At 38.8% G+C, this 27,202-nt stretch overlaps 1 long non-coding RNA gene across 2 annotated transcripts; it reads left to right on the top strand.

The window, feature by feature from the left end:
- Positions 1 to 389: 389 nt before the first annotated feature.
- Positions 390 to 27,202, top strand: LOC140501871 (uncharacterized). Of its 2 annotated transcripts, XR_011966399.1 has the most exons (5): positions 390 to 1,938; positions 5,272 to 5,326; positions 6,420 to 6,528; positions 10,273 to 10,417; positions 25,836 to 27,202. It is a non-coding gene; the product is annotated as an uncharacterized lncRNA (long non-coding RNA). The 2 variants fall into 2 exon arrangements; XR_011966398.1 differs by having other exon boundaries at positions 10,273 to 27,202.

The raw sequence follows: 27,202 nt of genomic DNA, 5'->3' as shown, positions 1-27,202 counted from the left end.
CTTGACTCCCTTCTTACAGAGACCTTTATGCTGAATGAGCATTACCTCACTCAAAGTGAGAACCTGAAATGGCCTTAGCCTAAAAGGACCAGAGTCTCCAGGATCTCCCATTGTAACCTGGGCCACACGCAGTCATCCTGATGATGGCTACTAGATGAAGATGGTTACGGAGAAGAAGGGGAGGGAGGGACATTTTTCTCGGGAGCAAGTTTCATCATTATGTCTTGTTCAGTTTCAACTTATTTTTACTACTTTTTCTATTTATATTGTTAGTCATTGCTAAAATGTACTGTTTTCCTGGTTTTTTGCTTGCCTCACCTTGCATCAATTCACATAATGGTTTGAAGTTTTCCTGATGAAGATGTCTCCTCATAGTGACCATCTGGGAGTTTGCCTAATGGAGGCAGCATGGTATTAGAAGGCTAGTCATGTGGGGTAGAAGAAAGAACATAGAGAAGGCTTCCTGGGACAGGTAGCATATGAGTTGGGTTTTCCATATTGCATCCTAGGGTGACAATCAATGAAGGAATGGATTGCAGGTTTTGAAGAGCCTCAGAATGGAGAGCAGAGAGAAGATATGCTTGCCTGAGACCAAAGAATAGAACCGTTTGATTGTAGGTGCATAGATCTTGTGGAGAGAAGTGGGGGAAGGACTGGAAAATTGCTTAGTGCCATCTAGTGGAGAAATTTGATTGTCAGGTATTGCCTTTACTCAGAAGACAATTGGGACCTTGGGGGATTGCTGAGTTGAGGAGCTGACTTTCCAGAGAAGACAGATTATTTCCTCCCGAAAGACTAATTGGAGAGGGGAGAGATCAAAAGCAGTGAGTTGTTTAAGGGGCTACTTCAGTTGTACAACAAGGTGGCGATGGAGGTTGGTGCTAGGGTGTGGGAATAAGAGAAGAAGAGATAGGACCTTGAGATGTTGCAGAGATGGAATCAACAGCACTTGGTGACTAATGAGAAGTAAAGGGTGAGGATAAGAGAAGTCAGTGATAACCCCAAAACTATAAACATAAGAGACTGGGTGAATCATGGGGCTTCATCTATCAATATTGAAGTCAGAGGAAAGAGTGACCATTTTTAAGACTTTTTTTTAAAATTTAATTTTCTTATGGGTACATTTTGGTTTTTAACCATTCTTTTCCAGATGTACACCTTTTCCTTCCTCTCCTAAAATTCATTCATCTTAAACAATGAAAAAAGATGGAAGGAAAGGTTCAACAAAACCAACTCACCCAGCCATCTCTTCTCACCTCATTTTGAACCAATAGTCCCCCAACTCTGCAGTGAAGGAGGTTGTACTTTCTCCATTCTTTTCTAGTTCTAAGCTTGGTCATTTTGGTTACACAGGACTGGGGCCTAGGAGAAGCCTAGAAAGCTGTTTTCCTGTACCAGTCATATCCACAAGGGGTATCTGGAGGGGCTGAGGTGGGAAAGAACCCAGATAAATCAAGATACTCTGCTGGCATGCTTGGCACATCTTTCTATGAATAGCTGCCTACAGCATTCAGTGTCAGTTTTGTGTTTTTTATGTTTCTGTTATCATTGCTGTACAGGTTGTTTCCCCTCTTTTGCTTACTGCATTCCACATTAGCTCATCTCTGTCTTTCCATGTTCAACATTCATGGAGAACAGTTTTAAGGGAAAAGACAGCAAGCTCAGTTTGGGATGTATTGAGTTTCAGGTGCTGGTGGGATACCCTTATGGCAATCTCTGTTTGATACTCAGAACAAAGGTGAGAAGTGTAGCCAGAGATTATGAATGTCCTGGGCTGACTTTTCAACTCACAGCTTTTGTCAATTCTCTTAGCAACTGAGAAAATTCCTTTCTCCTAGTATGGATGACATGGACAACCTGGGATGGGAGTCTCCAAGCATTTTATGGATTGGCCTTTCCTTTATTTAAGTATAAAGAAAAATGGAGATGAAAAGAAAGGTGAGTAATTGAAATGTGGAAATGTAGGGTGTAGAGCCATATGGGTGTGTGGGGTTTAGGTTGTTTTCTGTGAACCTTGACTTGAACAATGGGGTTCAGGAAGGATATTAAAATCTGGATGGATTATAAAAGGGGTTTTGTAATTGTCTTAATGTGTGCTTGCTTCTTCAAAATGACCCCTTTTCATAAGGGGTTAAAGGCCAGGTCACCAGTCAGAAATTACATGAAATAAAAATTTTTTTTCTTAATTCACTCATTGGCTAGATGGAATTCTTGATAAGATGATTATTTCTAACACACTTCAAGTTTCCACAACCCTACTGATGTTCTGTGCGTTTAATTATTAATGAACAATTTATTAAATAACTTAATTTATTATCATTGAAAATATAACAATAGAGGAATACGCTAAATATTTACAGTAATATATAATATAACAGTATAGAAATAATAAAGGAAGGAACAATAAATTAAAATATTACATGAACGTTTCAACAATTGTCCAATACTTGAAACGGTTTCGTCTCTGGCTTCACTTGTCCTGGCTTGTTCAGCAGAATGAGTCCTGAGAAAGGAGACTGAAGAGTTAGAAAGCAGATGTCCCTCAGTGACTTTGGAAGCCAAGTACCAGATTTCCTACCCTGGGAGTGGAATGTATTTCTACCTGGCTCCTGAGTGCCCCAAGATCAAATTTATGAACTTGGGTACAAATGAAAATGAATTCAGGCTTAACTTATAATTTGCTTTTATTCAGTATTCATTAAAAAAACCAAACAAATAAAAAGACCAGAAAATGCCCTTTCTTCAAGCAGTTAACTGCTGTAAAGCACAAAGAAATATATTCTGGATGTATAAGCTCTTAGTCATAGGAAAATGAGGTTGGAGAAGAGTAGGAAATCTAAGAGGCTTACAGGTTCTCTCCAGAAGCCATGATGGCCAAGAGAAAACAATTTGAAGGATTGGATGCTGAATTTCTGAAATCTGATGACAAATTGAAATTGTGACATTTGAGATCAAAAAGTGTAGGTGAGATCATAAGAAACATGTCCTGATCTGAAGGATAAAATAATATTCAGAGTCAACGTCTAGGATTGAAAATCTTTCTCTGTAACAGAAGTAGACCTTTGTATTAAAAAACCTAAGGGCATCTAACTTTGTGAACTAATCAGTGAGATGCCAAGAGCAGAATTTAATTCTTGAGACCAAAAACTGTTCTCTCAAAAAAACCTAAAACCCTCAAAAGTATGCAATCTAAGGAAGCTGCTTTATGTGATCTGTTTTCTTAATAAATTAATCCTGATTATTGATAACTAGAGATTTTGTGGTATCTCAAAAATTCTAGGTCTCATCTTTTTATTAAATGATATTCTGTTTCTTTCCCCAGTTTCATGTAAAGATGGCCTCTTCTTTTCTTAAAAAACTGATCATTTTTCAAGTATTGCTACTTTATACAGATTCCCAAAATGTTTGGCTCTAAAATACTAGAAGTTGCCCCAGTTTCCAAGCTCAGCTTCTGGTTGTACATTCCTCTTTTGTACTGTATCCTCAGTCTCCATCTTTGCATTTTTAAAGTGGAGATCATGTGATTCTGTCTCACAGCTCACTCTATTTCAAAGTGTCCATAAAGAGGAGGCATTCCAGGTCTACCACAGGAGAAGTCCATTGTAAGCACTGAAGAACAATCATTTCCATGTCTGGTTATTTCTACCTATCCTATTTCAAATGTATCATATATAAAATGCCTAAAGAATCATTTATGGAAAATGTTACTGAGAACAGAAACTAGAATCTCTTTCTGTGATGGCTTCTCCAACTGAGACATATCAACCATTCCTTCAACATTCACAAGAGACTATCCAAGAGAATAGTCCTATCCTCCCCAAAGTTCCTTTTCCTAGCTGGGGTAATGGCAAGGACTCCAGCAGTGGAGCAGTGAGTTCTAAGTTTCCCACAGGGGAAATGATCAGCAATGATCTTCTGAATGTCAGAGGGGAATGTGCTGCTGCCGTATCTAAGACATGGAAAGAACTGGCCTCTTTGCTTTCCTGGTGAGTGGAGGGAGCTCTTGGTTCATTCATCTCCTGTCCAGAAATCTAAATTGGACCAGAAAACAGAAATTAGGGGTTTTTTTGCTATACACAGCATGCCAAGATCAGGGCTCTGCAGGGCAAACCCTACGTACCAGTGCACTGGCAGCATTCTGTTGGTGTTCTTATAAGGAATGCAAACCCAAAGAAGCAAGCCAGACTAGCTGGAGCTCAAAGACTCAAGAGGCACCTAAGTGCCATGGGGGTTAGAGCACTGGACCTGGAATCAGGAAGGCCTGAGTTCCAGTGCCGCTTCAAATACGTACAAGCTGTGTGATCCTGGGCAAGTCACTTAACCTCTGCCTGCCTGAGATTCCTCATTTTTCAAATGGGGACAGTAATAGTCTCTCTTTCCAAGGCTGTTACACGGATCAAAAGAGATATTAATGAAATGATTTGCAAATCTTAAAGCACTACATACATGTCTTTTATTCATAGTGAATTTCATTCCTTACTAAGTATCTTAGTTAATATAAATTTCAGGAGGCCTAGGAGAAAGAACTTTGGATGACTTCCCTTCCTCCTCTATTAACAGAGGTGGGTCTCACTATGGATACAGAATATTGCACATACCATCACCCTTGGCTGATATGTCAGTTTTGCTGAAATGCTGGTTCTTTCCATTTTTCTTTTTAATTGTTCCTACAAGTGAAAGCTCACTGACATGGGGGAAAGAGAGGAGTGTATATGGAAATAAAGTTGACATGAGCAAAATATATCAATATAATTTAATTTTTAAATCATACCTCTTGATCTTTAAAAAATAAATTTGTGGCATTTTAATTTTTATTGCAAATTTTCTGTAGAGCAAAATATATTAATACAATAAGTATGCATAATTATCATATAATATTTTTCATTTGATCATAAAATAAATCTTTTAGTAAAAGAAATTTTGTTCAAATTTAAAATAAATTTTATTGATGTCTTTTGTTTTTATATTTTCTGAGTTTTCCTGTTCTATTACCTTCTTCCAGAGAGTAATCTCTTTGAATAAATAATTTTCAAAAGAAAAAAAGAGAAGAAAAGGATTGGGAAAATTGATCAATAAATTGAAAAAAAATCTGACAATTCATGCAATGTTCTACACCTCTGGAATCCCCATCTCAGTAAAGGAGTGCGGGCAGATGTTGTCTCACATCTCTTTGGAACCACGCTTGTTCTTTTTTTGTAACTTTTATAACTTTTTGTTTTTTTGTAACTTTGTAATTTTGTAACTTTCTTTTTTCCATTTATATTGTTGTAGTCACTGTGTTGCTTGTTTTTCCTGGTCCTGCCAGCTTTACACTGCATCAGATCATGTAAGTCTTTACATGCTTCTCTGTTTTTCATGTGTTCAGCATTTCTTACAGTACTGTAGTATTTCATTGCATCTGTAATACCACATTTTTGTTTAGCTATTCCTCAATCAATTGGCTTCTACTTTGTTTCCAGTTTACTGCTGCCCCACAGAGTGCTGAGATCTATGTATACGTCTATGTACATGGATGTGTATCACTTATATTTAAAGAACACTTGAAGTAGGAGTTAGAAGATCTAGAATTTATTTCTAGATGTATGATCTTGGTCAAGGTCAAGGTCATTTAATTGCTTTGAGTCTCAGTTTTTCCATTTGCTCAAAGGGAATAATACTTGTCTTCTCTGTTAATAGAGTTGTGTGAGATTCTGTAGGTCCATGTACTTTGTAAGTAATTTACACCAATATGAGGAGGTCAGTGACTGACAGAACTGGCCAGAACAAGGTTTCAGGGCCCATGCAATGATTAAGTGTTCAACTGCAAGAGCAGTTAGTGGAAGTTTATTTATAGTTCAAGGTTGGCAGAACATTTTATTTCACTTTATCCTCATTATAACCCTGATCATTAATGACTTCAGATATCATTGTCCCCATTTCACGGATGAGAAACCTGAAGTTCATTGACATTAAGAGATGTGGTCATGATCACAAAGGCGCTAAATGTTGGGTACAGGATTGGAAGACTCACCTCCAGTAAATGAGTCATTTGAGTTACTTGAGTTAGCATCATTCCCATAGGGCTCCCAACTTCCAGTTGGTTTATGATGTGTTCATTGCTATTGTAAAACTAGTGTTATAATACTATTAACTAGAGTTTGATTTTCAAATATCTGAGGTTTTTTCCCCAAAGAACTGTGCGAAGCAGACAGTTTTATTATCCTCATTTGATAGACAAGGAAACTAAAGTATAGGGTAAATGACTTCTTCAGCACCACCTAGCCAGCATAACATAGTCTGGATTTGAACTTAGATCTTCCTGATTCTGGCTTTAGCAGTCTATGGTGTCTGGATATAACAGGCTCCTGCTGGAAACTAATACGTAAAGTGTTCTGTAAATGTTAGCCTTATCATAATTCTTAATTATATAACACTTTTAGGTCTTCAAAGTCCATGATGTACATTATCTCATCTGATCCTGATGAGAACCCTTCAAAGGAGGCACAGCAAGGATGAACATTTCTATTTTACAGTCTAAGATTCAGACAGGTAAAGTGACTTCCTCGTGGTTTCAATGCTATTAGGGGGTAGTAGCAGGATTTGCATTCAGAACTCCCATACTCTAAATCCTAGGGCCATACGTTGAAACCCAGAAGGGATCTTGGAACGGATTTCAATCCAGTTCCTTCATCTCACCCAGGAGGATCTGAGGCCCTGAGAAGGGAAGTGATTTGCTCAAGTACACAGATGCTAAGTCAGTCGAACCTTTTCACACTACTTTATAGAACACCAGAGAAAAGACATGTTGCGTTTTCCTCTCTTTACATGGATTTTGCCTCTGAATGGTATTTGGCCCCTCAAACACGCCTCCCTCCCCGCCCTTTTCTAAAAGTAAGCAGTCTTAAAAAAAATTTAACACAATTCCTGCAAGGATTTTTCTCCATAAACAAAACCATCATCTCAAAAATGCAAAATAAAAACTTTTAGCAGAATTGCTTTAAAAAAATGAGGGAAGAAGGATGATGTGAATTTTGTCCTTCCCATTTTCTGGATGACATGCTGTGTGGCAGTATGACCAGAAGAGGGCAGCAGAAGGGCTAAAATACAGATTATCCGTAAAGGAAATGATCGTGAGTTCTTTTAGAACTAATTTTCCCCATTAAAATTCCTATCTATAAAATGTTCATCTTGGAAGGGGCCCTAGAAATGATCTTCAGCACATTCCCTGCCCTTCCCACCCTTTCCCCTCCTTTCTTTTTTTTTACATCAGGAATTGGAGATACACAGTTGATAGGATAAGAAGATTGATTTCGTGCTAGGACCTTAGCAAAGTGCAGTTACACTAAAAAGGGCAGATAATCCCAACAAAATCACAAAATCATAAGGAAAAATTAAGTTGTTTACAGAAGAGCGTAAAAACACATTTTTAAAAATTTGCAGAAAACTGAAGAGGAATGGCAAGAGACACCCAGAGCAGTTTTGTTACTTACTTTTGTTACTGTTAAAGTATATATCATATATGCATGTTTATGTATGTATGTGTGTACATATATGTGTATATGTTTGTGTGTATGTAGATACACAAGCATAGACATGATTCTTAAAAACAAACCGCCTATTATGGAAGTTAAATTTCTTATTTGCACTGCTGGTTTTCTTTGTCTGATGAAATATTTATTTTTATTGATTGCTAAGTTCATAATGAAAGAGAAATGGAATTATCAGTTTTAAAAATAGATCAACAGGTCTCTGCTCTCATTGTGTTACCTTAAAGGTCTGAATGGCTTCTTGGTGGGTCAGTCACTGTAGGGATTCTTCACTGAGGCCTAGGAACTAGGTGGTGCAGTGGATAGAGCACCAGTGCAGGAGTCAGGAGGACTTGAGTTCAAATCTCGCCTCAGACACTTGACAGTCACTAGCAGTGTGACCTTGAGCAAGTCACTTAACCCCAAATGCCTCATCCTGGGCCATCTCCAGTCATCCTGATGAATATCTGGTCACTGGATTCAGATGGCTCTGGAGGAGAAGTGAAGCTGGTGACGTGCATAGCCCTCCCTCACTCAAAACAAAGTCAAGTCCAAGTCATCATTTTTCTGATGGCATTGTCTTCTTTGGCAACGAAGGATGAACACACACACACACAAAGGAAGACCAAGTTAACATTCACCTAGATCCTACAGGAATGCATTAACTAGGCCATCATGACAGCCATGGGCTCCCACAAGGTTCTTCATTTATTAGATGGCATAAGATGACTTTTATTGTTCCACTCTATTTTTATTTTTCCCAGTTCCTTGAGTGGTAATCAAATCAGTCAATGATAGGGAGAGTTCTTCATTAGCCCTTCTGGACCTCAATCTGTGGTGAAAACAAAGTCCCAGAAATATTATGTGACTTATTTCAACAAGCATTCATTAAGCATCCACTGGGGACCTGCATTAAGTGCTGGGGATCAAATGACTAAAACAGATACTAGTCCCTTCCCTCACAGGGCTTACCTTCTACTGGTATGTAAGCTACAGGTTTGATTTGCTAGCAAATTCTCAGTTTGGCAATAAATGCCTTACTGCCAGGAGTTAAAGTGTGATGGCACCAGAGGCATTCTCTTTTCATCACTCCCTAACAGCAGCAATGAAGCATTAGCACAAAGCACTTGCCAGGTCAGTCTTGCATGTATAGGAGGCCAAGCTGCCCAAGTCACTGCCATGCTTGGGCAGGAGTGACTGAGCACACTGGAACAAAGACTATACTCTGAAGCCCAAAAACCAAGGTAGCCACACCTTTAGAAATCACCAAGTTTTCCAGTGCCTGTCTTCTTGTTGACATTTCCAGGCCCTCAGTCATTGAGCTTGAAGGCCATTGTTATGCTCCTTTTGAGCCTGCTATGTGATGTCAGATTTTTCCCTAATAATCCTAGACACACCTTCTTCATCAAAAAAACAACAACAACAAAAAAAACCAATGGCCAGGGCATTTCCAGAGCTGCTTGATTATGTCACTAGAAGATGGGAAAGGGCTTGAATATCTTGTTGACCCTTCTGAGCTGTGAGTCCTCTTTCACCTCTACACACAGGATTAGTGCCCAGGGTGAACCATATGACATCATGGCTCAGCCTGTTCCTGGGTACCACAGCAACGAAAAGAAAAAAAAAGTGGATCAGGAGTGTTTAAGAAGTTTTTCCTAATGGAAAAACATATGCCCCTTCCATATAAATACTTTAAAACAAGGGAAAAAAGTGAAATTGACAAAATTATTGAGAGGGAGAGAGAGAGGGAGAGAGGGTGGGGAGAGAGAGAGAGAGAGAGAGAGAGAGAGAGAGAGAGAGAGAGAGAGAGAGACAGAAAGAGCAACATTTGGAAGGCATCTATTCCCTCATTTTACCAATAAAGAAATGGAGTCCCAGAAAAGGTGAGCAACTTTCCCAAGTAACAGAAATAGTTGAGTAGAAGACTTAGGATTCAAATTTAGACAAGGAGATCTTGCCTCTGGAGTTGGAAGACTTACATATTTCATACTTGGGTGACCCTGGGCTCAGAGTCACTCACCTTCCTTAATCTTCTGTTTCTGTATCAGTAAAATAGGGACTTTGGACTAGAAGGTCTCAGGGGTCCATGCTGGCTCTAGGCTGATGACACCATCTGGTCTGACCCCAAATCCAGCACTCTTGCTGATGTGCCAAATTTCCTCTCAGTTGCTTACATGGAGATATAATACATGATGGAACATGTCAATCTGAGCTTTTCTGTATCCTCAGTTTTAGCTTCTGCTGCTATATGCTACAGACAGAAAAAGGAGCTTCTTTGCCCCACCTGCTATGAGGGCAGACAGAGGATGAGACAAATACCTAGCCCACCCTACTCTCAGTCTCACCCCTAACTCCAGTAGTTATGATCAGCCAAGCTTGGGAGGTCTCCTCAGAACCATGGGTTTGAGGGTCAGGAAGACTTGGGTTCTAATCCTGCCTCTGACATTTACTCTGTGACCATGGACAGGTCAAATTATCTCTTTGAGAGTTGGTTTATTTATCTGCACTGACTTCACAGTGTTTTGTATGTATTAGAATAGTCTGACCTACATCCCCCCAAAACTTCTCTCTACAAGAGACTTCATAAGTAGTCATATTTATAGCTTTTGCTTAAAAATCTCCAATGAGAGGAAACCCATTGTCAGTTGTTAGCAGTCTATTCCATCTGGGGATAGCTTTAATCCTTAGGAAGTTTTCCTTCAAGTTGAACTTAAATTGATCTTTTCTACATGTCTACTCCATGGTTTCTAATTCTTTTTCTCTCTAGGACCAAGCAGAATCAGGCTGATCCCTCTTCTAGGTGAGAGATCTTCAAACACTTGATGGCAGTTATGTCTAAATATCCCCAGTTCCTTCAGCTGACAGTCATTCTGGAGTGACCTTAAGGCCCTTCATCATCTTGTATATCTCTGGTAAGATGTATGATATGATTCCCTGAGTTCAAGGATCGTTTCATTTTTCATCTTTTTTGGACTTTGTCACTTCAGCACTTAGAAGAATGTGTGGCATGTAGCAGGTATTTAATCAATACCTGCTCACTGATTGATTCTAGTTGCCCTCCTCTTGAAACTGTATGGCTTCCCAGAGTCCTTCAAGTGTGGCACCCAGACATGAATACACTACTGTTTAACTGGAGCAAAATTTGGGGGTATACAATTAGCCCCTTATTCCTTTGTCTCTTTTAATGTGATCTAAGAGAATTTATCTTTAGAATTCTAATTTTTAGTCAATTCCAATTTGAGATAATTTTTTTGCTTATTGTGGTGATTTGCGTACTTGAGTCATCAGCACTTGAACTTTTAGAAAGTTCTCGTGAAACTGATTTTTGAATACAAAAGCATAGGGGGATGTGGTTTTGACTTAATATAGCTTTTTAAAGTATCCAAATAGTATATGTAAGCAATGAAAGTGATACTTTGGAGAGAAATTCAGAGATAGGCTTTAATCTTTAAGCATATGATTGAAATGGCATTAGGTATGAAGTTTGACCACTGAAGGAAAAATTATAATCATGTTTTGAGTTTTACATAATGTATTTCCAACATCCTTATTCAAATTCATAGAAAAATACTTGTGGAAGTTTTTTTTTTTTAAGCATTTTCCTTAGACATACAACCCTTAGTGAAGGCAAAGCCTAATTTTAAATGAAAGAACCAGGAAAAACATCAGCCTTAGAAACACTGGCTGGTTTTCTCCTTGATTTGGTTTTACCATGATTCCAGACTTTCAGCATTTGCAACTTTAAGTGTTATTTCTTTGACATGAAAAAAAATAATAATGCTGTTGACTTTTTTGAACATATGAACTGCTTCTTGTAGAGTTCTAACTATGCCAAGAGACCCTTGCCCTTCATTCCAGAAAACAGTTTAGAAGTCCTGCCCATTTTGCTTCGCATGAGATAGAAGTAGAATCAGATACAGGTCCAGTACCTCAACCACTCTGCCCTCAAACAATTCAACTAATCCCAGAATGCAACTCAGCAATCATTTGGAGTAACAGAAGAAAGGAAAATCACTGTGGTATTTGTCTTGGAAAAACATGAAAATTATCAAGACCCAAATGTTCAGTAACAGAATGTACTATTGTCCTGAAAGCTGGGGCAACATGAAAATATATTAAACAAAAAATGGCTTTGACCATAACAAAAATGCAAAATAGTTTCAGCTAACAGGGCCTTACTGACCTCCCAGGGAGATGAAGCCCATGAAACAAATACATTTTCCTGAGATATACTCTGATTTTTCCTGAGATATCCTTATGACTTGTACTCAGGTATCCCAGAAACACTCACTAAGAGAAATTGTCACGTTGGAACTAAAAATATAAACTAGCCTGCATTTGGTAGTGGGCAACACACCTTACTTGGCTTATCCAAGGTCATTCTGAGGGCTGAAATGCCCATTAGCAATGTCATGAGACTGAGCGATACCAAAATTGTTAGAGAAACAGAGAGGCAAAAGGAGAGTAGATTGATCAAAGAGGGGTGAGATGAGAAAGGGCAAATTCTTGAGTAGGCTTGCCAAAAGAAAAAAAATCTAGCATATACATATGGCTATAACGGTTTGCAGATATCTCATTTAATCCTCACAGCCTTGGAAGACAGGTGTTATCCCTATCTTGCAGATGAAACTTGTCTAGGGTCAAACAACCAATAAGAATCAGAAGCTGAATTTCAATTCAGATCTTCCTGACTCCTGATCCCACTCTTTACTTTCTTTGCCCCCTAATAAGTAAGAGGACCAAAGAGCAAAAGATTAATCAATAGAAAAATAAGTAAGGCAGAAAGAAATTCAGTGGAGAAAAGTAGTCAGGAACCATGGATCTGCTATTTCATACCACATTTTTGTCTACCTATCTAGAAATCTGCTAACTAGCAGCCTCATGTAACCATGATCCATCCAAGAATAATAATCCAAAGAGACCTCTGAGAATCCAAAGCGATGACAGAAGGCTCATCTACTTTATTTAATGGATAATCTAGCCTTTGCTGAAACCCTACTCAGTCTGGCATTTAACTACAGTTTAATTGATCTCAAACATCTGGTTTTTCAATGCATCGCAAATCAGGAGCAGCAAATTGAATAGATCCTAGAATTTAGAGTTAGAGGGTATCAGGTCCTTCCCCTCTGGAAACTGAGGCTCAGAGAGGTCGAATAATTGGATTGATGAGACAGAGGTAGTATGTACCAGAGTCAGGATATGAATCCAGATTTTCTGTCTCTAAATTCAATGTTTTCTGAAATGAAGAAGGAAAAATGTTTGGGAGGGTATGGCAGAACTGCTCATAAACTCACACTGACTGTTGCAAGATGTGAAAGCCAATAATCTGAGAATGGATATGATTAAGATATGGATGGGCTATTATCTGTATAGTGAAAAGGATGCACACATTGATAGGATCACAGATCCCTCCTCAGTTCATAACATGGTCAAAAAATGTAGGACATTTTCCCTGTTACCCATTGCTTTGCAGGTTACATTTATCTTTCTGTTGGAAACATAACGATAGGATAGACAACAAATCCTCACCTTCTTTTCCCAGTGGAAAGGACAGTGGATTTGAAGATAGAATTGTCAATACCCTGGTTCTTCTAATGACTAGATCTTTGAACCTGGCAAATCACTATTGCTCTTCGGACCTCAGTTTCTTTGTCTGCAAAATGAAAAAGTACCCTCCAACCTGATAAGTCCTATGACCCAGTTTTCTTTACCTTCCTCTAGCCTTGTGCCACCTGTCCTATTCATTCCTGCCCTCCCCCTGCCATAAACATACACTCATACACACACACACACACACACACACACACACACACACACACACACACACACACACTTCTGAATCTCTTCATTTTTCTCAACACCAAGATCACTTGAGACAGTGCTGTGGGTGATAAGGTTCTGATGCTGAACCCAGAGGCCCTCAACATGGGGAAGGGAGGAGAAGGGAAAGAAATATCCCCAGCTCCTACTCTAAGTTGTAGCCTAAGTTCACAATTGCCTAATCATTTAAATGTCTATTCAATTAAAAAATGGTTATCAATCACTAATACATTAGTACTTCCTATCACCATAGAGCTAGGCAGTGTGGTGAAGGACCTGGGTTCAAATCCTGGCTCTGCCTTGGGAAATCACCTTGGAAAATCACTCTGTGGGTCTTAAGTTCTCCCTCTGTAAAATGAAGGCATTAGATCAGATAATAATCACCAGCATGTATATAATGCCTTAAAGTTTGAAAAATGCTTTACATTTGGATACTTCCAATTATTTTATCCTCAAAGTGGTCCTGACAGGTAGGTGCTAATGACCTCAAAGTTTTTGTTCCTTCCTTTGGAGATGTGCCAGTAGATAAATAAAAGTCCCTTGCTCTGAATCTATGCTCCTAAGATCCTGAATCATCTACGATGTAGATGGAGATGTCCTCAAGATTAACAAGTGAAAAAGAACCCTATTCTTAGAATGGGCATGTAGGGAGGGCTATAATGAAAAGTCTGTGAAGAAGAATGTCAGTCTATCCTATGTATTTTATGGTTTTTAGCATTTTAATACAGCATTATAATTTTCAGCTACATCCAGTGATATCACTCTGTTGATTAGCAGGAAGATTTCTAATATGAATTTTAAAAATTTAACACAAGAATTCGATACAGTCATACAAGGCAAGAAGCTGCCCCATGTTATTCCACTATACTGCTTCTCCAGGATTGCTTTTTTAAAGGATGTTGATAAATTGTAAAAACATTCTGCTCTATACAGTTTATCTGAAAGGTCCTATTTTATTTATTCCATTCATAGTTTAGAGGAAGTAAGACCCCACCATCCAAGGAATTTGAAGTCCGACATTTAATAGCTCACAAAACCAACCTTTTCTTTTTCTTATTGGCAGAGATACACTTAGCTCAAAGGAGAAACTCATCATTTCCTGATCACACACTCTTAAGTCCTCAATCAAAAAGTGAAGCTCTCCTTGAGAGAAGGAAACCTCTTCAGAGTCAAAAGAGATTTCTTTTTCTGATTGGAGCATTTTATGAGCTAAGCCCTAGACACTAGCAAAGTGCGCAGACAGAAAGATAAAAATGCTCTATAGATCACTGGTTCATGTATATCACTTAACTCTGGAATCCTCGAAGAAATTAAACTCCAAACAGTGAACCCAAATCTTAAGGAAAAAGTATTCTACTTATAGCTCTTATGTCATTGACCATCTATTTATGCCTCCCTTCAAAGGATCATTACTTGTCATTGGTTACCTCTGATTTGATCCTGAAAAAATTGTTTCTTGAGATAGGAAATGGATCTGTGGAGAGGAGAAGGTTTTGTGAGGAAACTGCTTCTACCAATGCAGAGGGATGTGTAGAATTACCAAAAAGATTAGATGACTTGCTTGGGGTCACAGTAAATGTCACACGAAGGACTTTACCTTAGGTTGTACCAGATTTAAGACAGGTCCTCTATCTACTAAACCAGACTTGCCTGCTGCCTCTCATTAGAAACTACAACAGCAACACTACCAAAACCATGATACTTTTCTCTGGAAAAATAGAAAGTTTTTGTAACCTTTTGGAATGTATTTTTATTTACTGCTAATCATAACTTAGTCTATTTGGCATAACTGAAAAAAATCTGGCAAATTGCTATGAAGTTGTGACTCTTAAGAGGGCAGCAATAATTCTGCAATTTTTTTATTTTTGTTGCATTTATTATTTTTGTTATGCATTTGAAAGTCTGTTTTTTAAACTAATTTTATTTATTTTCAGTGTTCTACAATCACTACCATATAACTTAGATTTTTTTCCTCTCCTTTCCCCCTACCTCCCCTCTGCTGAGACAGCATACAGTTTTATATAGGTTCCACACATACATTCCTATTAAATACATTTTCACCCTAGTCATGTTGTGTAGAAGAATTAAAATGAATGGGAAAAATCACATAACAAACCAAAATGTAATACCAAAGAAAATGATCTGCTACATTTGGCGATTGAATTCCATAGTTTTCTCTGGATGTGGAAGGCATTTTACCTTAAGAGACCATTGGGAATTTTTTAAGTCCTTGTATTGCAATGTAGTTCTAAGTCTACCAGGAAAAATCCTTTGGTTGTTGCTGTGTACAAAGTTCTCCCAGTTCTGCTCCTTTCGCTCAGCATCAGATCATATAAGTCTTTCCAGGCCTCTCTGAAGTCTTCCTGTTCATTGTTTCTCATAGCACAATAGTATTCCATTATATTCATATACCACAACTTGTTCAGCCATTTCCCCAATTGATGGGCATCCCCTTGATTTCCAGTTTTTGGCCACCACAAAGGGTGCTGCTATAAATATTTTTGTACATGTGGGACCCTTTCCCATTTTTATAATCTCTTAGGGATACAGTTCTAGAAGTGATATTTCTGGGTCAAAGGGTATGCACATTTTTGTAGCCCTTTGGGCATAGTTCCAAATTGCTCTCCAGAACTCCAGGATGAGCTCACAGCTCCACCAAAAATGAATTAGTGTTCCAACTCTCTCACATCTCCAACAGTTATCATCTTCCTGTTCTGTCATGTTTGCCAATCTGATGGGTGTGATGTGGTACCTCAGAGTTGTTTTGATTAGCATGTCTCTAATCAATAGTGATTTAGAGCATTTTTTCATATGACTATAGATATCTTTAATTTCTTCCTCTGAAAACTGTTCATATCCTTTAACCATTTATCAATTGGGGAATGTAATTCTGCAGTTATTAATAACACTGCCAAAACATTGTATGCTTAAAAAAAAGTTGGATGGCCATCAATCTTGCCCTCTACCAGACAGAGTGCCAAAAAGACCAAGGTCTACCTTCTAGCCCAACAGAAGACCAGTTTTGTTTGTTCCATCCTATTGGTTCAAAATGAACTAGTCCCAGTTGGGTCTGGCTACCCCACAGACTTGGTGTTTTGATCCACTTGTCAAATTTGGAAATACTGTCTGCCTTCCTCCTTTTCTAAAAGTGGCAGTTGGTGGGGGGAGTGGGGAGCCAAGATGGCAGAGTAGAAGCAGGAACCTGCTTCTCCCCCTAAACCCCTCAAAAAACCTGTAGAAATGATTCTAAACAATTCAAGAGCAGCAAAAGCCATAAAATGACAGACTGAAGCAAATTTCCAGACCAAGACAATCTGGAAGATTGACAAGAAGGGTCTATCACACAGGACTGGGAGAAGAGTGCAGTTCTGTATGTTGGCAGCATGGAGCTAGAGCAGGCCTTAGGGGATTGAATTGTTGGCATCTGTGGCGGTTTCCAGACCTCTCAACCCACAAAAGGCAAAGACAACTTTGAAGGTCAGTGGAAAGGGTATCTCACCTAGCTGAGAGGGGAACATGGTCTGACCTCAGCTCCAGCCCAGTGCTGCCCCAGCCTGGCTCCAGAGCTGCTGCAGCCACTGCTGAAGTGGAGGCTGCTTCTGGAGGAGTTCAAGGTTCAGGTAATTAGCTGGGAGGATGAGCAGACAGGGGAGAAAAAAAATAGACTATAAATTCTTACTTATTCAGTGAACAGGTATTTTCTTATGTCATTGATGACAAGAAAAATCAACGCATGCAACCAAAAGAAGACAACTAAGTCAAGGCTCCTCCATCCAAAGCCTCCAAGAAAAATATGAATTGGTCTCAGGCCATGAAAGAACTCAAAGAGGATTTGGAAAATCAAGTAAGAGAAGCAGATGAAAAATTGGGAAGAGAAATGAGAGTGATACAAGAAAATCATGAGAAGTGGCATTTGGATTTGGGGTTCTTGGACAATTTCACCACACTTTTTTGTGAAACAAAAGGTAACTCTTCCATTTCCATAGAACATTCAGCATAATTCTGTTGGTCATAATGGGGACCTGGCAAGTTCATGCCATGTGAAGGAAGCACTGCTCCTGACTAAGTAATCCCAAGTATATGTCCTTTGGCTGGGAAATCCACAATAGATACTTTTTAAACCCAAGGGACAGCTCTCCATACTTCACCTTTGGATTTGAGTGCTCACTAATGATCAGGCTAACCGGTCCTGGCCCACACTCACTCAAGATGTCATAGCCTTCACTTAATGAAGCATGGCAGAAGCTGATGGAATCTGCTTCCAGGATTTGGTCACCAGGACTAAGGAGGCAAACAAAAGAGCATTTCAATTAGTACTTGGCTTTTTATAAGAGATTTCTTGGGTAAAGGAGAATATTTACTTAGTATCTCTTCTCAATGACTCTTCTGCCACTTTACAATAGAACACTCCACTGCAACAAATATAATTCAGCAAAATGAAACCACATATTGGCAACCTTTGAAAAGAGATGTCTTGTTTTAATACCTGATGGCCATCAACTTTCTACTGAGGGATGAGAGGCATGAGACAGAAATATATTCAAAGACAAATTTCTCACCCAAACTGAAAAATGACACCCCTATCCCTTGGATACTGATACCACTGCAGATCATTCACAACAACTCAATACCAATTAGACCTGATGTTGGTACAGGGCACTGCCCATCTACCCTGATGTTTTCAGAAGCACCATAGACAAAATAATTTTTACTGTTGGTTTCTTTATTCCTGCCACCTTGAAATGATTAATGAAAAATAATTCATAGAAAATAGCTCATAAAAACCTGCTCAAGAATTTGCAAAAACATTTCATACTGAGCTAATGAGAAGTTTGGAATGAACTGTCTATTTTCCCTTTAAATTAGGGACAGGGAACTCTGCTTTATAAAACAAAGCCTCTTTTATCTAAGAATTTAAGTAGGCTCAGTTGGTAGACTTTGGACATATGGAAGCATTCAAAAAAGAATCATTATATTAGGATCTCATGAAAGAAAACACACATACACACACATATATAAATACATTTCAAGTAATCAAGAAAAAAATCTGCTGATGTGCTTTTGGATGATTTGTCGATGCTTTTTTCTAATGTTCAAATTCACAATGACCATCAGCTAATAATATATTACAAGAGATTACTAGAAACCCAAAAGGCTGATGTAGGTAATACTTGACTAACAATCCTCAGCCTACCTTAGGGCACTCAGAGACATGAGGAGCTTTAAGCAGTTTGCCTTCTTGCAGTGTTTGCTAGCTTTTTATGAATAGCTCGGCATAGCTCTGCCCCAGGAACCACTTAAACAAGTCCCCTAGGGGCACAGTCCAACAAATTGGGATGAGGCAAGTTCAATATAAGATGATGTTGTCTGGATGCCTCATCTTTGACATCACTCTGCTCAACATTTTCCTCAGTCTGAGTATAGGAGAATACACACAAGGTTCGTTTCCCATTTTTATGATCTCTTTGGGATATGGCCCTAGCAGTGTTATTACTGGGTCCATGTTTATAGTCCTTTGGGCATGGTTCCAAATTACTCTCCAGAATGGTTGGATCAGTCCACAACTCTCCCAACAATGAATTAGTGTTCTAATTTTCCCACAGCTTCTCCAACATTGATCATGTTCTACATTGATCATGTTCCTGTTTTGTCATGTTAGTTAATCTGATGTTATGAGGTACCTAAGAGTTGCTTTCTCTAATCAATAGTGATTTAGAGTATTCTTTCATGTGACTATAGATAGCTTTACTTTCTTTCTCTGAAAACTGCCTGTTCATATCCTTTGACCATTTATCAATTGGGGTCTCCCTATTTCACCTAGTCTAGAGAGGCAATGTATATACTCATGGACTTTATCCCACAGCCCACCATCATGGGAGCTTTGACCTGCTCTATTTCTGACCTGAACTGGTTTGCTCCTTCCTTAAGTAGCCTGGTGTCATCCACTCTCAGAGGTTTACCAGATTGGTTCACGACTTAGTTCAGACAACATATTGGTTTTAGCCCTATTGAAGCTCAGAACTCCTGAGTTCAAGCAAGCCATCAGCCTCCACCACCCCAGTAACAGGGATTATAGGCATGTGCCACCAAGCCTGGCTGAATTGAGTTTTCAAAACAATTTCTAAAATCTTCTCTTTAGCTTCAGAATCAGAGTATCTAATATATTGTTCATTGTCTGATAGATGGGACTTTAAGTAGTTTGTCACTGGGATTCTTGCTCTTATCTACAGTGACTCTATGTGCCATTTAGGATCCCAGTGTCTATCAAGAGGGTGCCATGTGACTCTGGTGGCAGATTAGTTTTTTTCACCATGCAAAGAAAGTGAATTTTTCCATGAGAGTGTGAACTCTGAAGTTCAGATGGAACTTGGGAGAAAATGAAGAGAGAACAAAGGCTTAAATAGTCTTTACAAGAAAACAGGACCCATTGGGGAGTACATCACATCATCTTTGTTGAGTGTGAATTTCATGATAATCCTGTCCTTGGGTCCTGGGCCTTTTTGACCCCAAAAGAAAGAATCTCCTTCATCTGAGCGGGGTGTGGGAGTTGTTCCACTTTTATTAGAATTTGGGGAACTGGATTGTCTCATTAGCATGGGCATTGGGTATGGAGTAAGGCTTGGGCTGCATAACCTTGTGAATACAGTCAGGGTCACAACACCTTTCTTGAGTTGCTATGGAAACAAGATCAAGAAAGTAGGAAATCAGAGCACAGTTATACCAAGAGGGGGAAACAATCCCATCCAAATTGGAAAACACTAAGGAAAAATTAAGTTTTTTTAAAAGAGCATCAATAAAATATTTTTTAAAAAATTCACAGAAAAAAGAATTGCAAAAGAGACACCAAGAGCACTTTTGTTACTCTTATTAAAATATATATCCTGAAATATGTGTGTGTATATATATATACATATATGTACATATACACATATAAATACATGCTTCTTAAAAACAAACTTTATATAAATTAAATTTCTTATTCAAGTTTCTGGTTTTCTTTGTTTACTGAAATATTTTTTTGATGATTGCTAAGTTCATTAGAAAGAAAAATTTAATTATACTCTTAAACAAAATAGGTCAACAGGTCTCTTACCTTAAAAGTCTGAATGGCTTCTTGGTGGTTCTTTCGCTGTAGGGATTCTTCACTGAAGCCTAGGATTTCATCCCCTAATAATCAAAGCAAGACCAAATTAACATTCATCTAGAGCCTATAGAAATATAATGACTGGGCCATCAGGACAAGATGCTTGATTTATTAGTTGGCATAAGATAACTTTTATTTTTCCACTAGTTATTTTTATTTTTCTTAATTCCTTGGGTAGTAATCAAACCAGTCATTGAATGATAGGGAGAAATCTTCATGAGCCATCCTGGACCTTAGTCTATGGTGAAAACAAACTCTTAGAAACACTATGTGACTCATTTCAGCAAGCATTCATTAAGCATCCACTGGGGACCTGCATTAATTGCTGGGGATCAAATGTCTAAAACAGATGCTAGTCCCTTCCCTCACAGGGCTTGCCTTCTACTGGTGTGTAAGCTACAGATTTGATTTGCTAGAAATTCTGTTTGGCAATAAATGCCTTACTGCCAGGAGTTAAAGTGTGATGGCACCAGAGGTATTCTCTTTTCATCACTCCCTAACAGCAGCAATGAAGCATTAGCACAAAGCACTTGCCAAGTCAGTCTTGCATGTATAGGAGGCCAAGCTGCCCAAGTCACTGCCATGCTTGGGCAGAAGTGACTGAACACACTGGAACAAAGACTATGCTCTGAGGGACAAAGACTATGCTCTAAAGCCCAAAGACCAAGGTAGCCGCACCTTTAGAAATCACCAAATTTTCCAGTGCCTGTCTTCTTGTTGACATTTCCAGGCCCTCAATCATTGAGCTTGAAGGCCATTGTTATGATCCTTTTGAGCCTGCTATGTGATGTCAGATTTTTCCCTAATAATCCTAGAGACATCTTCTTCATCCAAAAAAAAAAAAATGGCCAGGGCATTTCCAGAGCTGCTTGATTATGTCATTAGAAGATGGGAAAAAGCTTTTGAATATCTTGTTGACTCTTCTGAGATGTGACTCCTGCTTCACATCTACACACAAGTTTAGTGCCCAGTCTCAACCATGTGGCATGCATGACTCCATCTGTCCTTTGGCACCAGAGGAACAAAAAGTTAAAAAATGGCCCAACAAGGAATAGCAGGTTGAAAATGAAAAGTACTTCCCCAGAGGAAGGACTTCCCACATATACTCCAACATCCATAACTAGGCATATGCTGATTCATAGGGTGTGGATCTAGGGCTACAAGGCTATTTGTGGGGAAAGACCCAAGAAATCACCTGGCCCTTGGGGAGGCTATCTCCAAGGAAGGGAGCAGGATTACAGGCTAAGGATAATTCACCTAAGGCATAGCCATGATAATTTCTTATTTAACTAATTCTTCCTGCCAACTTCATGTTAAGCTCTGTTGTTTCTCCCTGCTGATGGAATACAAGAGTTCTCAGGGCTTTCTTCACTGGGGAGCCTTAAGGCAAAACCCTCGTTACAGCTTTTGAGTACAAGAACACAACATTGTCCTGAATCGTTTAATAGGAACATTATCCTGTGGTTCCTTAGGAACATCATAGAAAATGAAAACCTATGACCTCCTGCACATCTGTTACTAGCCTGCTCTTGCCCACTTCTGTCACATATACATCCAGAGCTGGAAGGGACTTTAGTGGTTCCCTCATCCTACCAATGAAGGAATTGAGTCCCAGAGGAGTAAAGTGACTTGTCCAAGCTCACACATGTACTTTTTGAGAAAAGCATGCTATATTAGAAAATATTTGGAGACTGTATTTAAGAGGATTAGGAACCCTGAAGTATTTTGAGTCATTGATCCTTTCTGTATCTTAGGCTCATTCTACCTGGCCCTGTTGAGCAAGATAAGCTTTAAGCACAAGAACTGAAAGCTAGCAGTTCATTATAGAAATGCTCTGTGACAGTTTCATATTGTTCTGAAACTAAAGACAAAAACTCCACTAGGGAGTTAATCATTCCTCTAAGAGAGATGCATAAATCATCATTTGGGGCAGCTAGGTAGTGCAGTGGATAGAGGACCAGTACAGGAGTCAGGAGGACCTGAGTTCAAATCTCATCTCAGACACTTGGCACTCACTAGCTGTGTGACCTTGGGCAAGTCACTTACCCCCAATTGCCTCATCCTGGGTCATCTCCAGTCATCCTGAGGAATATCTGGTCACTGGATTCAGATGGCTCTGGAGGAGAAGTGAGGCTGGTGACCTGCACAACCTTCCCTCACTCAAAACAAAGTCAAGTGCAAGTCATGTCATTATTTCTCTGATGTCATGGTCTTCTTCGGCAACAAAGGATGAACACACATAAATCATCATCTGCCCTAGAAACATTCAGTCTGCCCACATCACCTTGTTCAAGCACAAATTTCTACCATCATTCCTGCTGTGGAGAATCTCTAGCTAACTCTTTATTGATTCGATGTAGTAATACTTAAATAGCCTTTGAAGCCAGTTTAAGTAACTATTCTTACCAGTTTTGAAAATAACTTGGAAAATGCTGAGTTAATCATTGAGGAAAGGAAATCTGTTCATGGCAAAGTGGGCTTGCTAACTGCTGTTTTAAAAAGTCCCAGCATTGGGTCCCAATTTTGGCTTTATTAATGAAGGGCTATTGTCTCAATCCAAAGACTCAAAGAAAGACACTTAGATTATCTCCATAAAGGAATAATCCTAGTTTCTAATATAATATATGATTAAATAAAACTTAGTAAACTTCAACCACAAAGGAATTCCTCTGCTGAAAAAAAGTGACTGCATGTTTGATTAACAAGTTTCTTGGTTTTTATGCACTAGGACTTCTCATGTGGTCATGAACCTCAAGGGGAAGGCAAGAAAGGATTACAGTGCAACTGGCCCTTCTTCCCTTTTGTTTGCAGGCATAGATTCACATTGAGTCAAAGCCTTATTTTCATTATATCTCAGGAGATTTCTCTTACTTTCTTTGAGTCTTCCATCTACAGCAGCTGCTCTGTTTGGGAAAATTGTCGTGACAAAAATCCCCATGTGGCCCCTGACTGAATCCTGATCTCCTGCTATACTGAAGCCAAGGCCCTAGTCCCAAATCAAAAAGACAACTTTAACTGACTATAACACAATAAAATTATATTGAATAATAGTTGCTTTCTAAAAAGCATTAAAAATCAACTAGAGGCTAAGCATTGGAATCCTAAAAAATTTCTGGATCAAAAATAAATCATAGGAATGACAGATCATTTCATTACAGATGAGGACAAGACAACATGCCAAGTTCCCTTTCCAGAGACTACTGATAATGTGATTCATGTTCCCAAATTCAGCAAACGTAATATTCTAATCACTTGGAGACAAATTATGGCAGGGATTTTCTTCTGAAATTGTTTCCCTTGATCAACTCCCATTCTTATTTACCATATGTTACCTTTAGAGGCCTAAAAGAGTTCTGAGGAATAGGGAAACATAATTTCATGCCACAGTAGTGCTATGTTAGTTTCATTATTGTATTTTATTCTTTTCCACTTCACATTAAGAATGAACCATTTAAAGAGCCCTGGTCATTTATTCCCTAATAATGGAAAATCATTAAGCTCACTGAGAAGATTTAATAGGGACTTGTTCAGAGGTCATAGACTCTGTCTTTCTGAAGATCAAGAGAAACTTTAAAATGAGGGGCTTCAATCTGTCACCAAATTATGTGTCCTAGATCAGGTAGCATTTATGTGTCAAAGGATGGGAGGCAAAAAAGAAAGGAAAGAGATGTAGCTGATCCATTCTATCCTGAGCTCAGAGCAAAGAATGTCCACAGGATACACTTAGAACTACATAAAACATATTTTAAAATAGTATTTCTCAGTTACTCTTTATTAAGAAAATAAAACAATAATAGTTATAGGTTGAACAAATTGCCTTAGAAGAAGAAAATCACCTTTGAAAAAGCCCTCATCTTGCCTTGTCCTTTCATCGCCATGATATTGGATATAATGGAGGACTGAGCTGGTCTCCAAGGGTATTCCACCTGATCATTGCTCAAGAACTGAGTCAACTTGTTCACAACATCTCATTCCTAACTAGAACCATATTGGACAACTGTCACAATAATCTCTTCTCTTTCTGTTAAAGTTGTCCTCTGATGCAGCTGAATTCAGTTCTCAGATCCAAGACACACTACAGGGAGAAAAATCAAGAAATTGGTTTCCTAAATGGACTTTTTCCTCCTCCTGAGCTCAAGTTGGAAAATAGCACTGCTGAATGTCTTCCAGGCTGCCCAGGGACAGAGAGGTAGAGAGGTGGTAAAAACCAAGTTATATCCTAGGACCAACAAACAGCATTCCATGATGGAGTGTAGAGTACATGGGAAGGATACTATCTGGGAGTTGGGGTTGGAGAGATAGGGTGGAGAGTCCTTCATGCCAAAGCATGATTGCTTCTTACCTATTAACTTTTTTTTAAAAAGGTTTTATTGACATTTTCTGTTTTTTACATCACCATAGTTGTCTCATGTATCTCTCCCTTCTCCCTCCCAGAAAGCCATCTCAGGAGACAAATGGTACTTTTTTAAGAGAGGAAAAAAGGCAGCACAACTGATCAATTCATTGAAAAACTCTGCGTGCAATGCCGTTGTGTAGCACCTGTGGACCTCCCACAGCTGTGAGGTTGGGGGGTGCATTCTCATATCTCTCCATCAAATTCTGTTTGATCTCAATAACTTTGCTACACACACACACACACACACACACACACACACACGGAGGCAGTCAGGGTTGAGTGACTTGCCCAAGGTCACACAGCTCGTAAGGGTCTGAGGTCAAATTTGTACAAACAGTACTGATAGTACAAAGAACCTGTTTCTCTCCACAAAGAGAAATGAGAGACCCAGTAGCTGCCCTCATGGAGAAAGGCAATCCCTTGCAAGCTAAAGCAGAAAACTTAAAGGGATTAAGACCTTTCCTTGGTCTAATCAGGGGACTGTGGTGCTGCACTGGTAGTCATGAGAGCAGGAATATCAGACTGACCTGTTTTGCAGAGTCAAGCTGCTGCGGAAGGGAATGTTTCCGGGCAGTCCAAGAAAACTGCTGCAACAGCCCATCTTCATCAACAGATTCTAGACTAGGCACATCATCTTCAAGAAAAACTAAAAAAAAAAAAAAAAGATTTTTTTATAATGATAATAGTAATTTTTTTTGGTGGGGGAGAGTTAATTGAGGTTAAGTGACATGCCCAGGGTCACACAGGAAGTAAGTGTTTGAGGCCAGGTTTGAACTCATCCTGCTGACTGCGGGGCCAGAGCTCTTTCTACTGTACCACCTAACTTACCCCTGCTTTAAGGTTTTCAAAGAGTTTTATCCATGTTCTCACTTGGTCCTCAGAGTAACTTGCTGAGATAGGTGCTATTATTACCTCTCTTTTACATGTAAGGAAACTGAGGCTGAGAAAGGTTATATCACTTGTCCTATAGGAATTAATTATCTGAACAATGACTCAAGTCCAGGTCTTCCTGACTCAAAGCCAGCACTGTATCCACGGTACACACACTGCTTCCCCAGGACTCAGGCATCAGCCAGTTAAGAAGACGCCCATCTGATTGGCTCGGTTTCTTAGTACCACGAAAGCAACAAAGTACTTCCTTTGTGACTCAGTTACCACTGAGATCTCTGCCTGCTCTTGTGACTGTTCTGTAAAAAAGGGATAATAATTGTATCCACTCCTCAGGGTCACGGTTGGGAGAAAGAAAGAGATAAAGTTTGTTTGTCCTCCACTGAATGAAACATTTAGTAGCTAAATAGTAGCTGAACAGAATACTGATCAACAGAAGTTTCAAGGTCCTGCATTTCCAGGAGCGTGAGGGGAAGAGGAGGCCAAGGTATTCCCTCAGCTGCACTCATTTAGTAAGTTACATGCATAATAACTGACACACTCTGCATAAAATTATCCTTCCATTTTCTGATCATGCTATCTAAGTTGAAGCATGTTTGGGAGGATGGAACACACCAAGAATTGCTGTGTAATAGGAATATCAGAAAGATTGTAGATCTGAGGAGTCTGGACCAATCCTGACTCTAAGGGGAGGTCTGATCGCTCAAACAATATTTAAACTTGTTTTTGCTTCTACTGTACAGGTGAGCTGTTCTCTTCTATTAGGTTCTGTGTGAACAGCACCCACATCTGGACATATAAATAAATTTACCTACCTCTGCCCACTCTGTCTTTGAGTTACTTTCATGAGAATCATGAAAATCACAGGATTATTAAGTGCATAATACAGCGCTTGGCATAGGCAAGCATGATATAAACATTAATTGTTTTTGTTATCTTTTTAATTACATGTAATTGCTTCATATTTCATAACTTTTTATGGTTTTTAGATGTGGCCTATATGGAATGACAGTGTTGTTGAAATGACTGATTTTCTGTGTATCGGTATTAGTATTGTCTAGAGTATTGTTATGTTCCCAAAGTTTCTTATTCTGTGTAACCTGGTAAACCATCAGCATTTTCTCCTATAATCTAAATGTAGTTAGATTAAGAATTGTATTGTTTAAAAAAAGAGAGAATGAATCTGTTAGGTCATTCTGTAAGCCTTGCTAACCTCATGCTGTAATATTCTGAAATACTGTTATTTAAGAGGAAGCTTCACCTAAAATTATTTGGCTATCACTCACAAAAATTATGAAGATTATTTCTGTATACTCTTTTAAAAATTATTTACTTAGGTATTTTCAAAGGAAAATTGATAATTATATAAAGAAAAGATCTTGTAAAATCTTCTTTGTAAATCTCCAAGGATTCTTAGCACCATCTAAAAATAAATTCTTATCAACCCTG

This window comes from Notamacropus eugenii, chromosome 4 (genome assembly GCF_028372415.1).
Source record: "Notamacropus eugenii isolate mMacEug1 chromosome 4, mMacEug1.pri_v2, whole genome shotgun sequence".
NCBI lineage: Eukaryota > Metazoa > Chordata > Mammalia > Diprotodontia > Macropodidae > Notamacropus > Notamacropus eugenii.
This window is presented reverse-complemented; position numbering and strand designations above follow the sequence as displayed.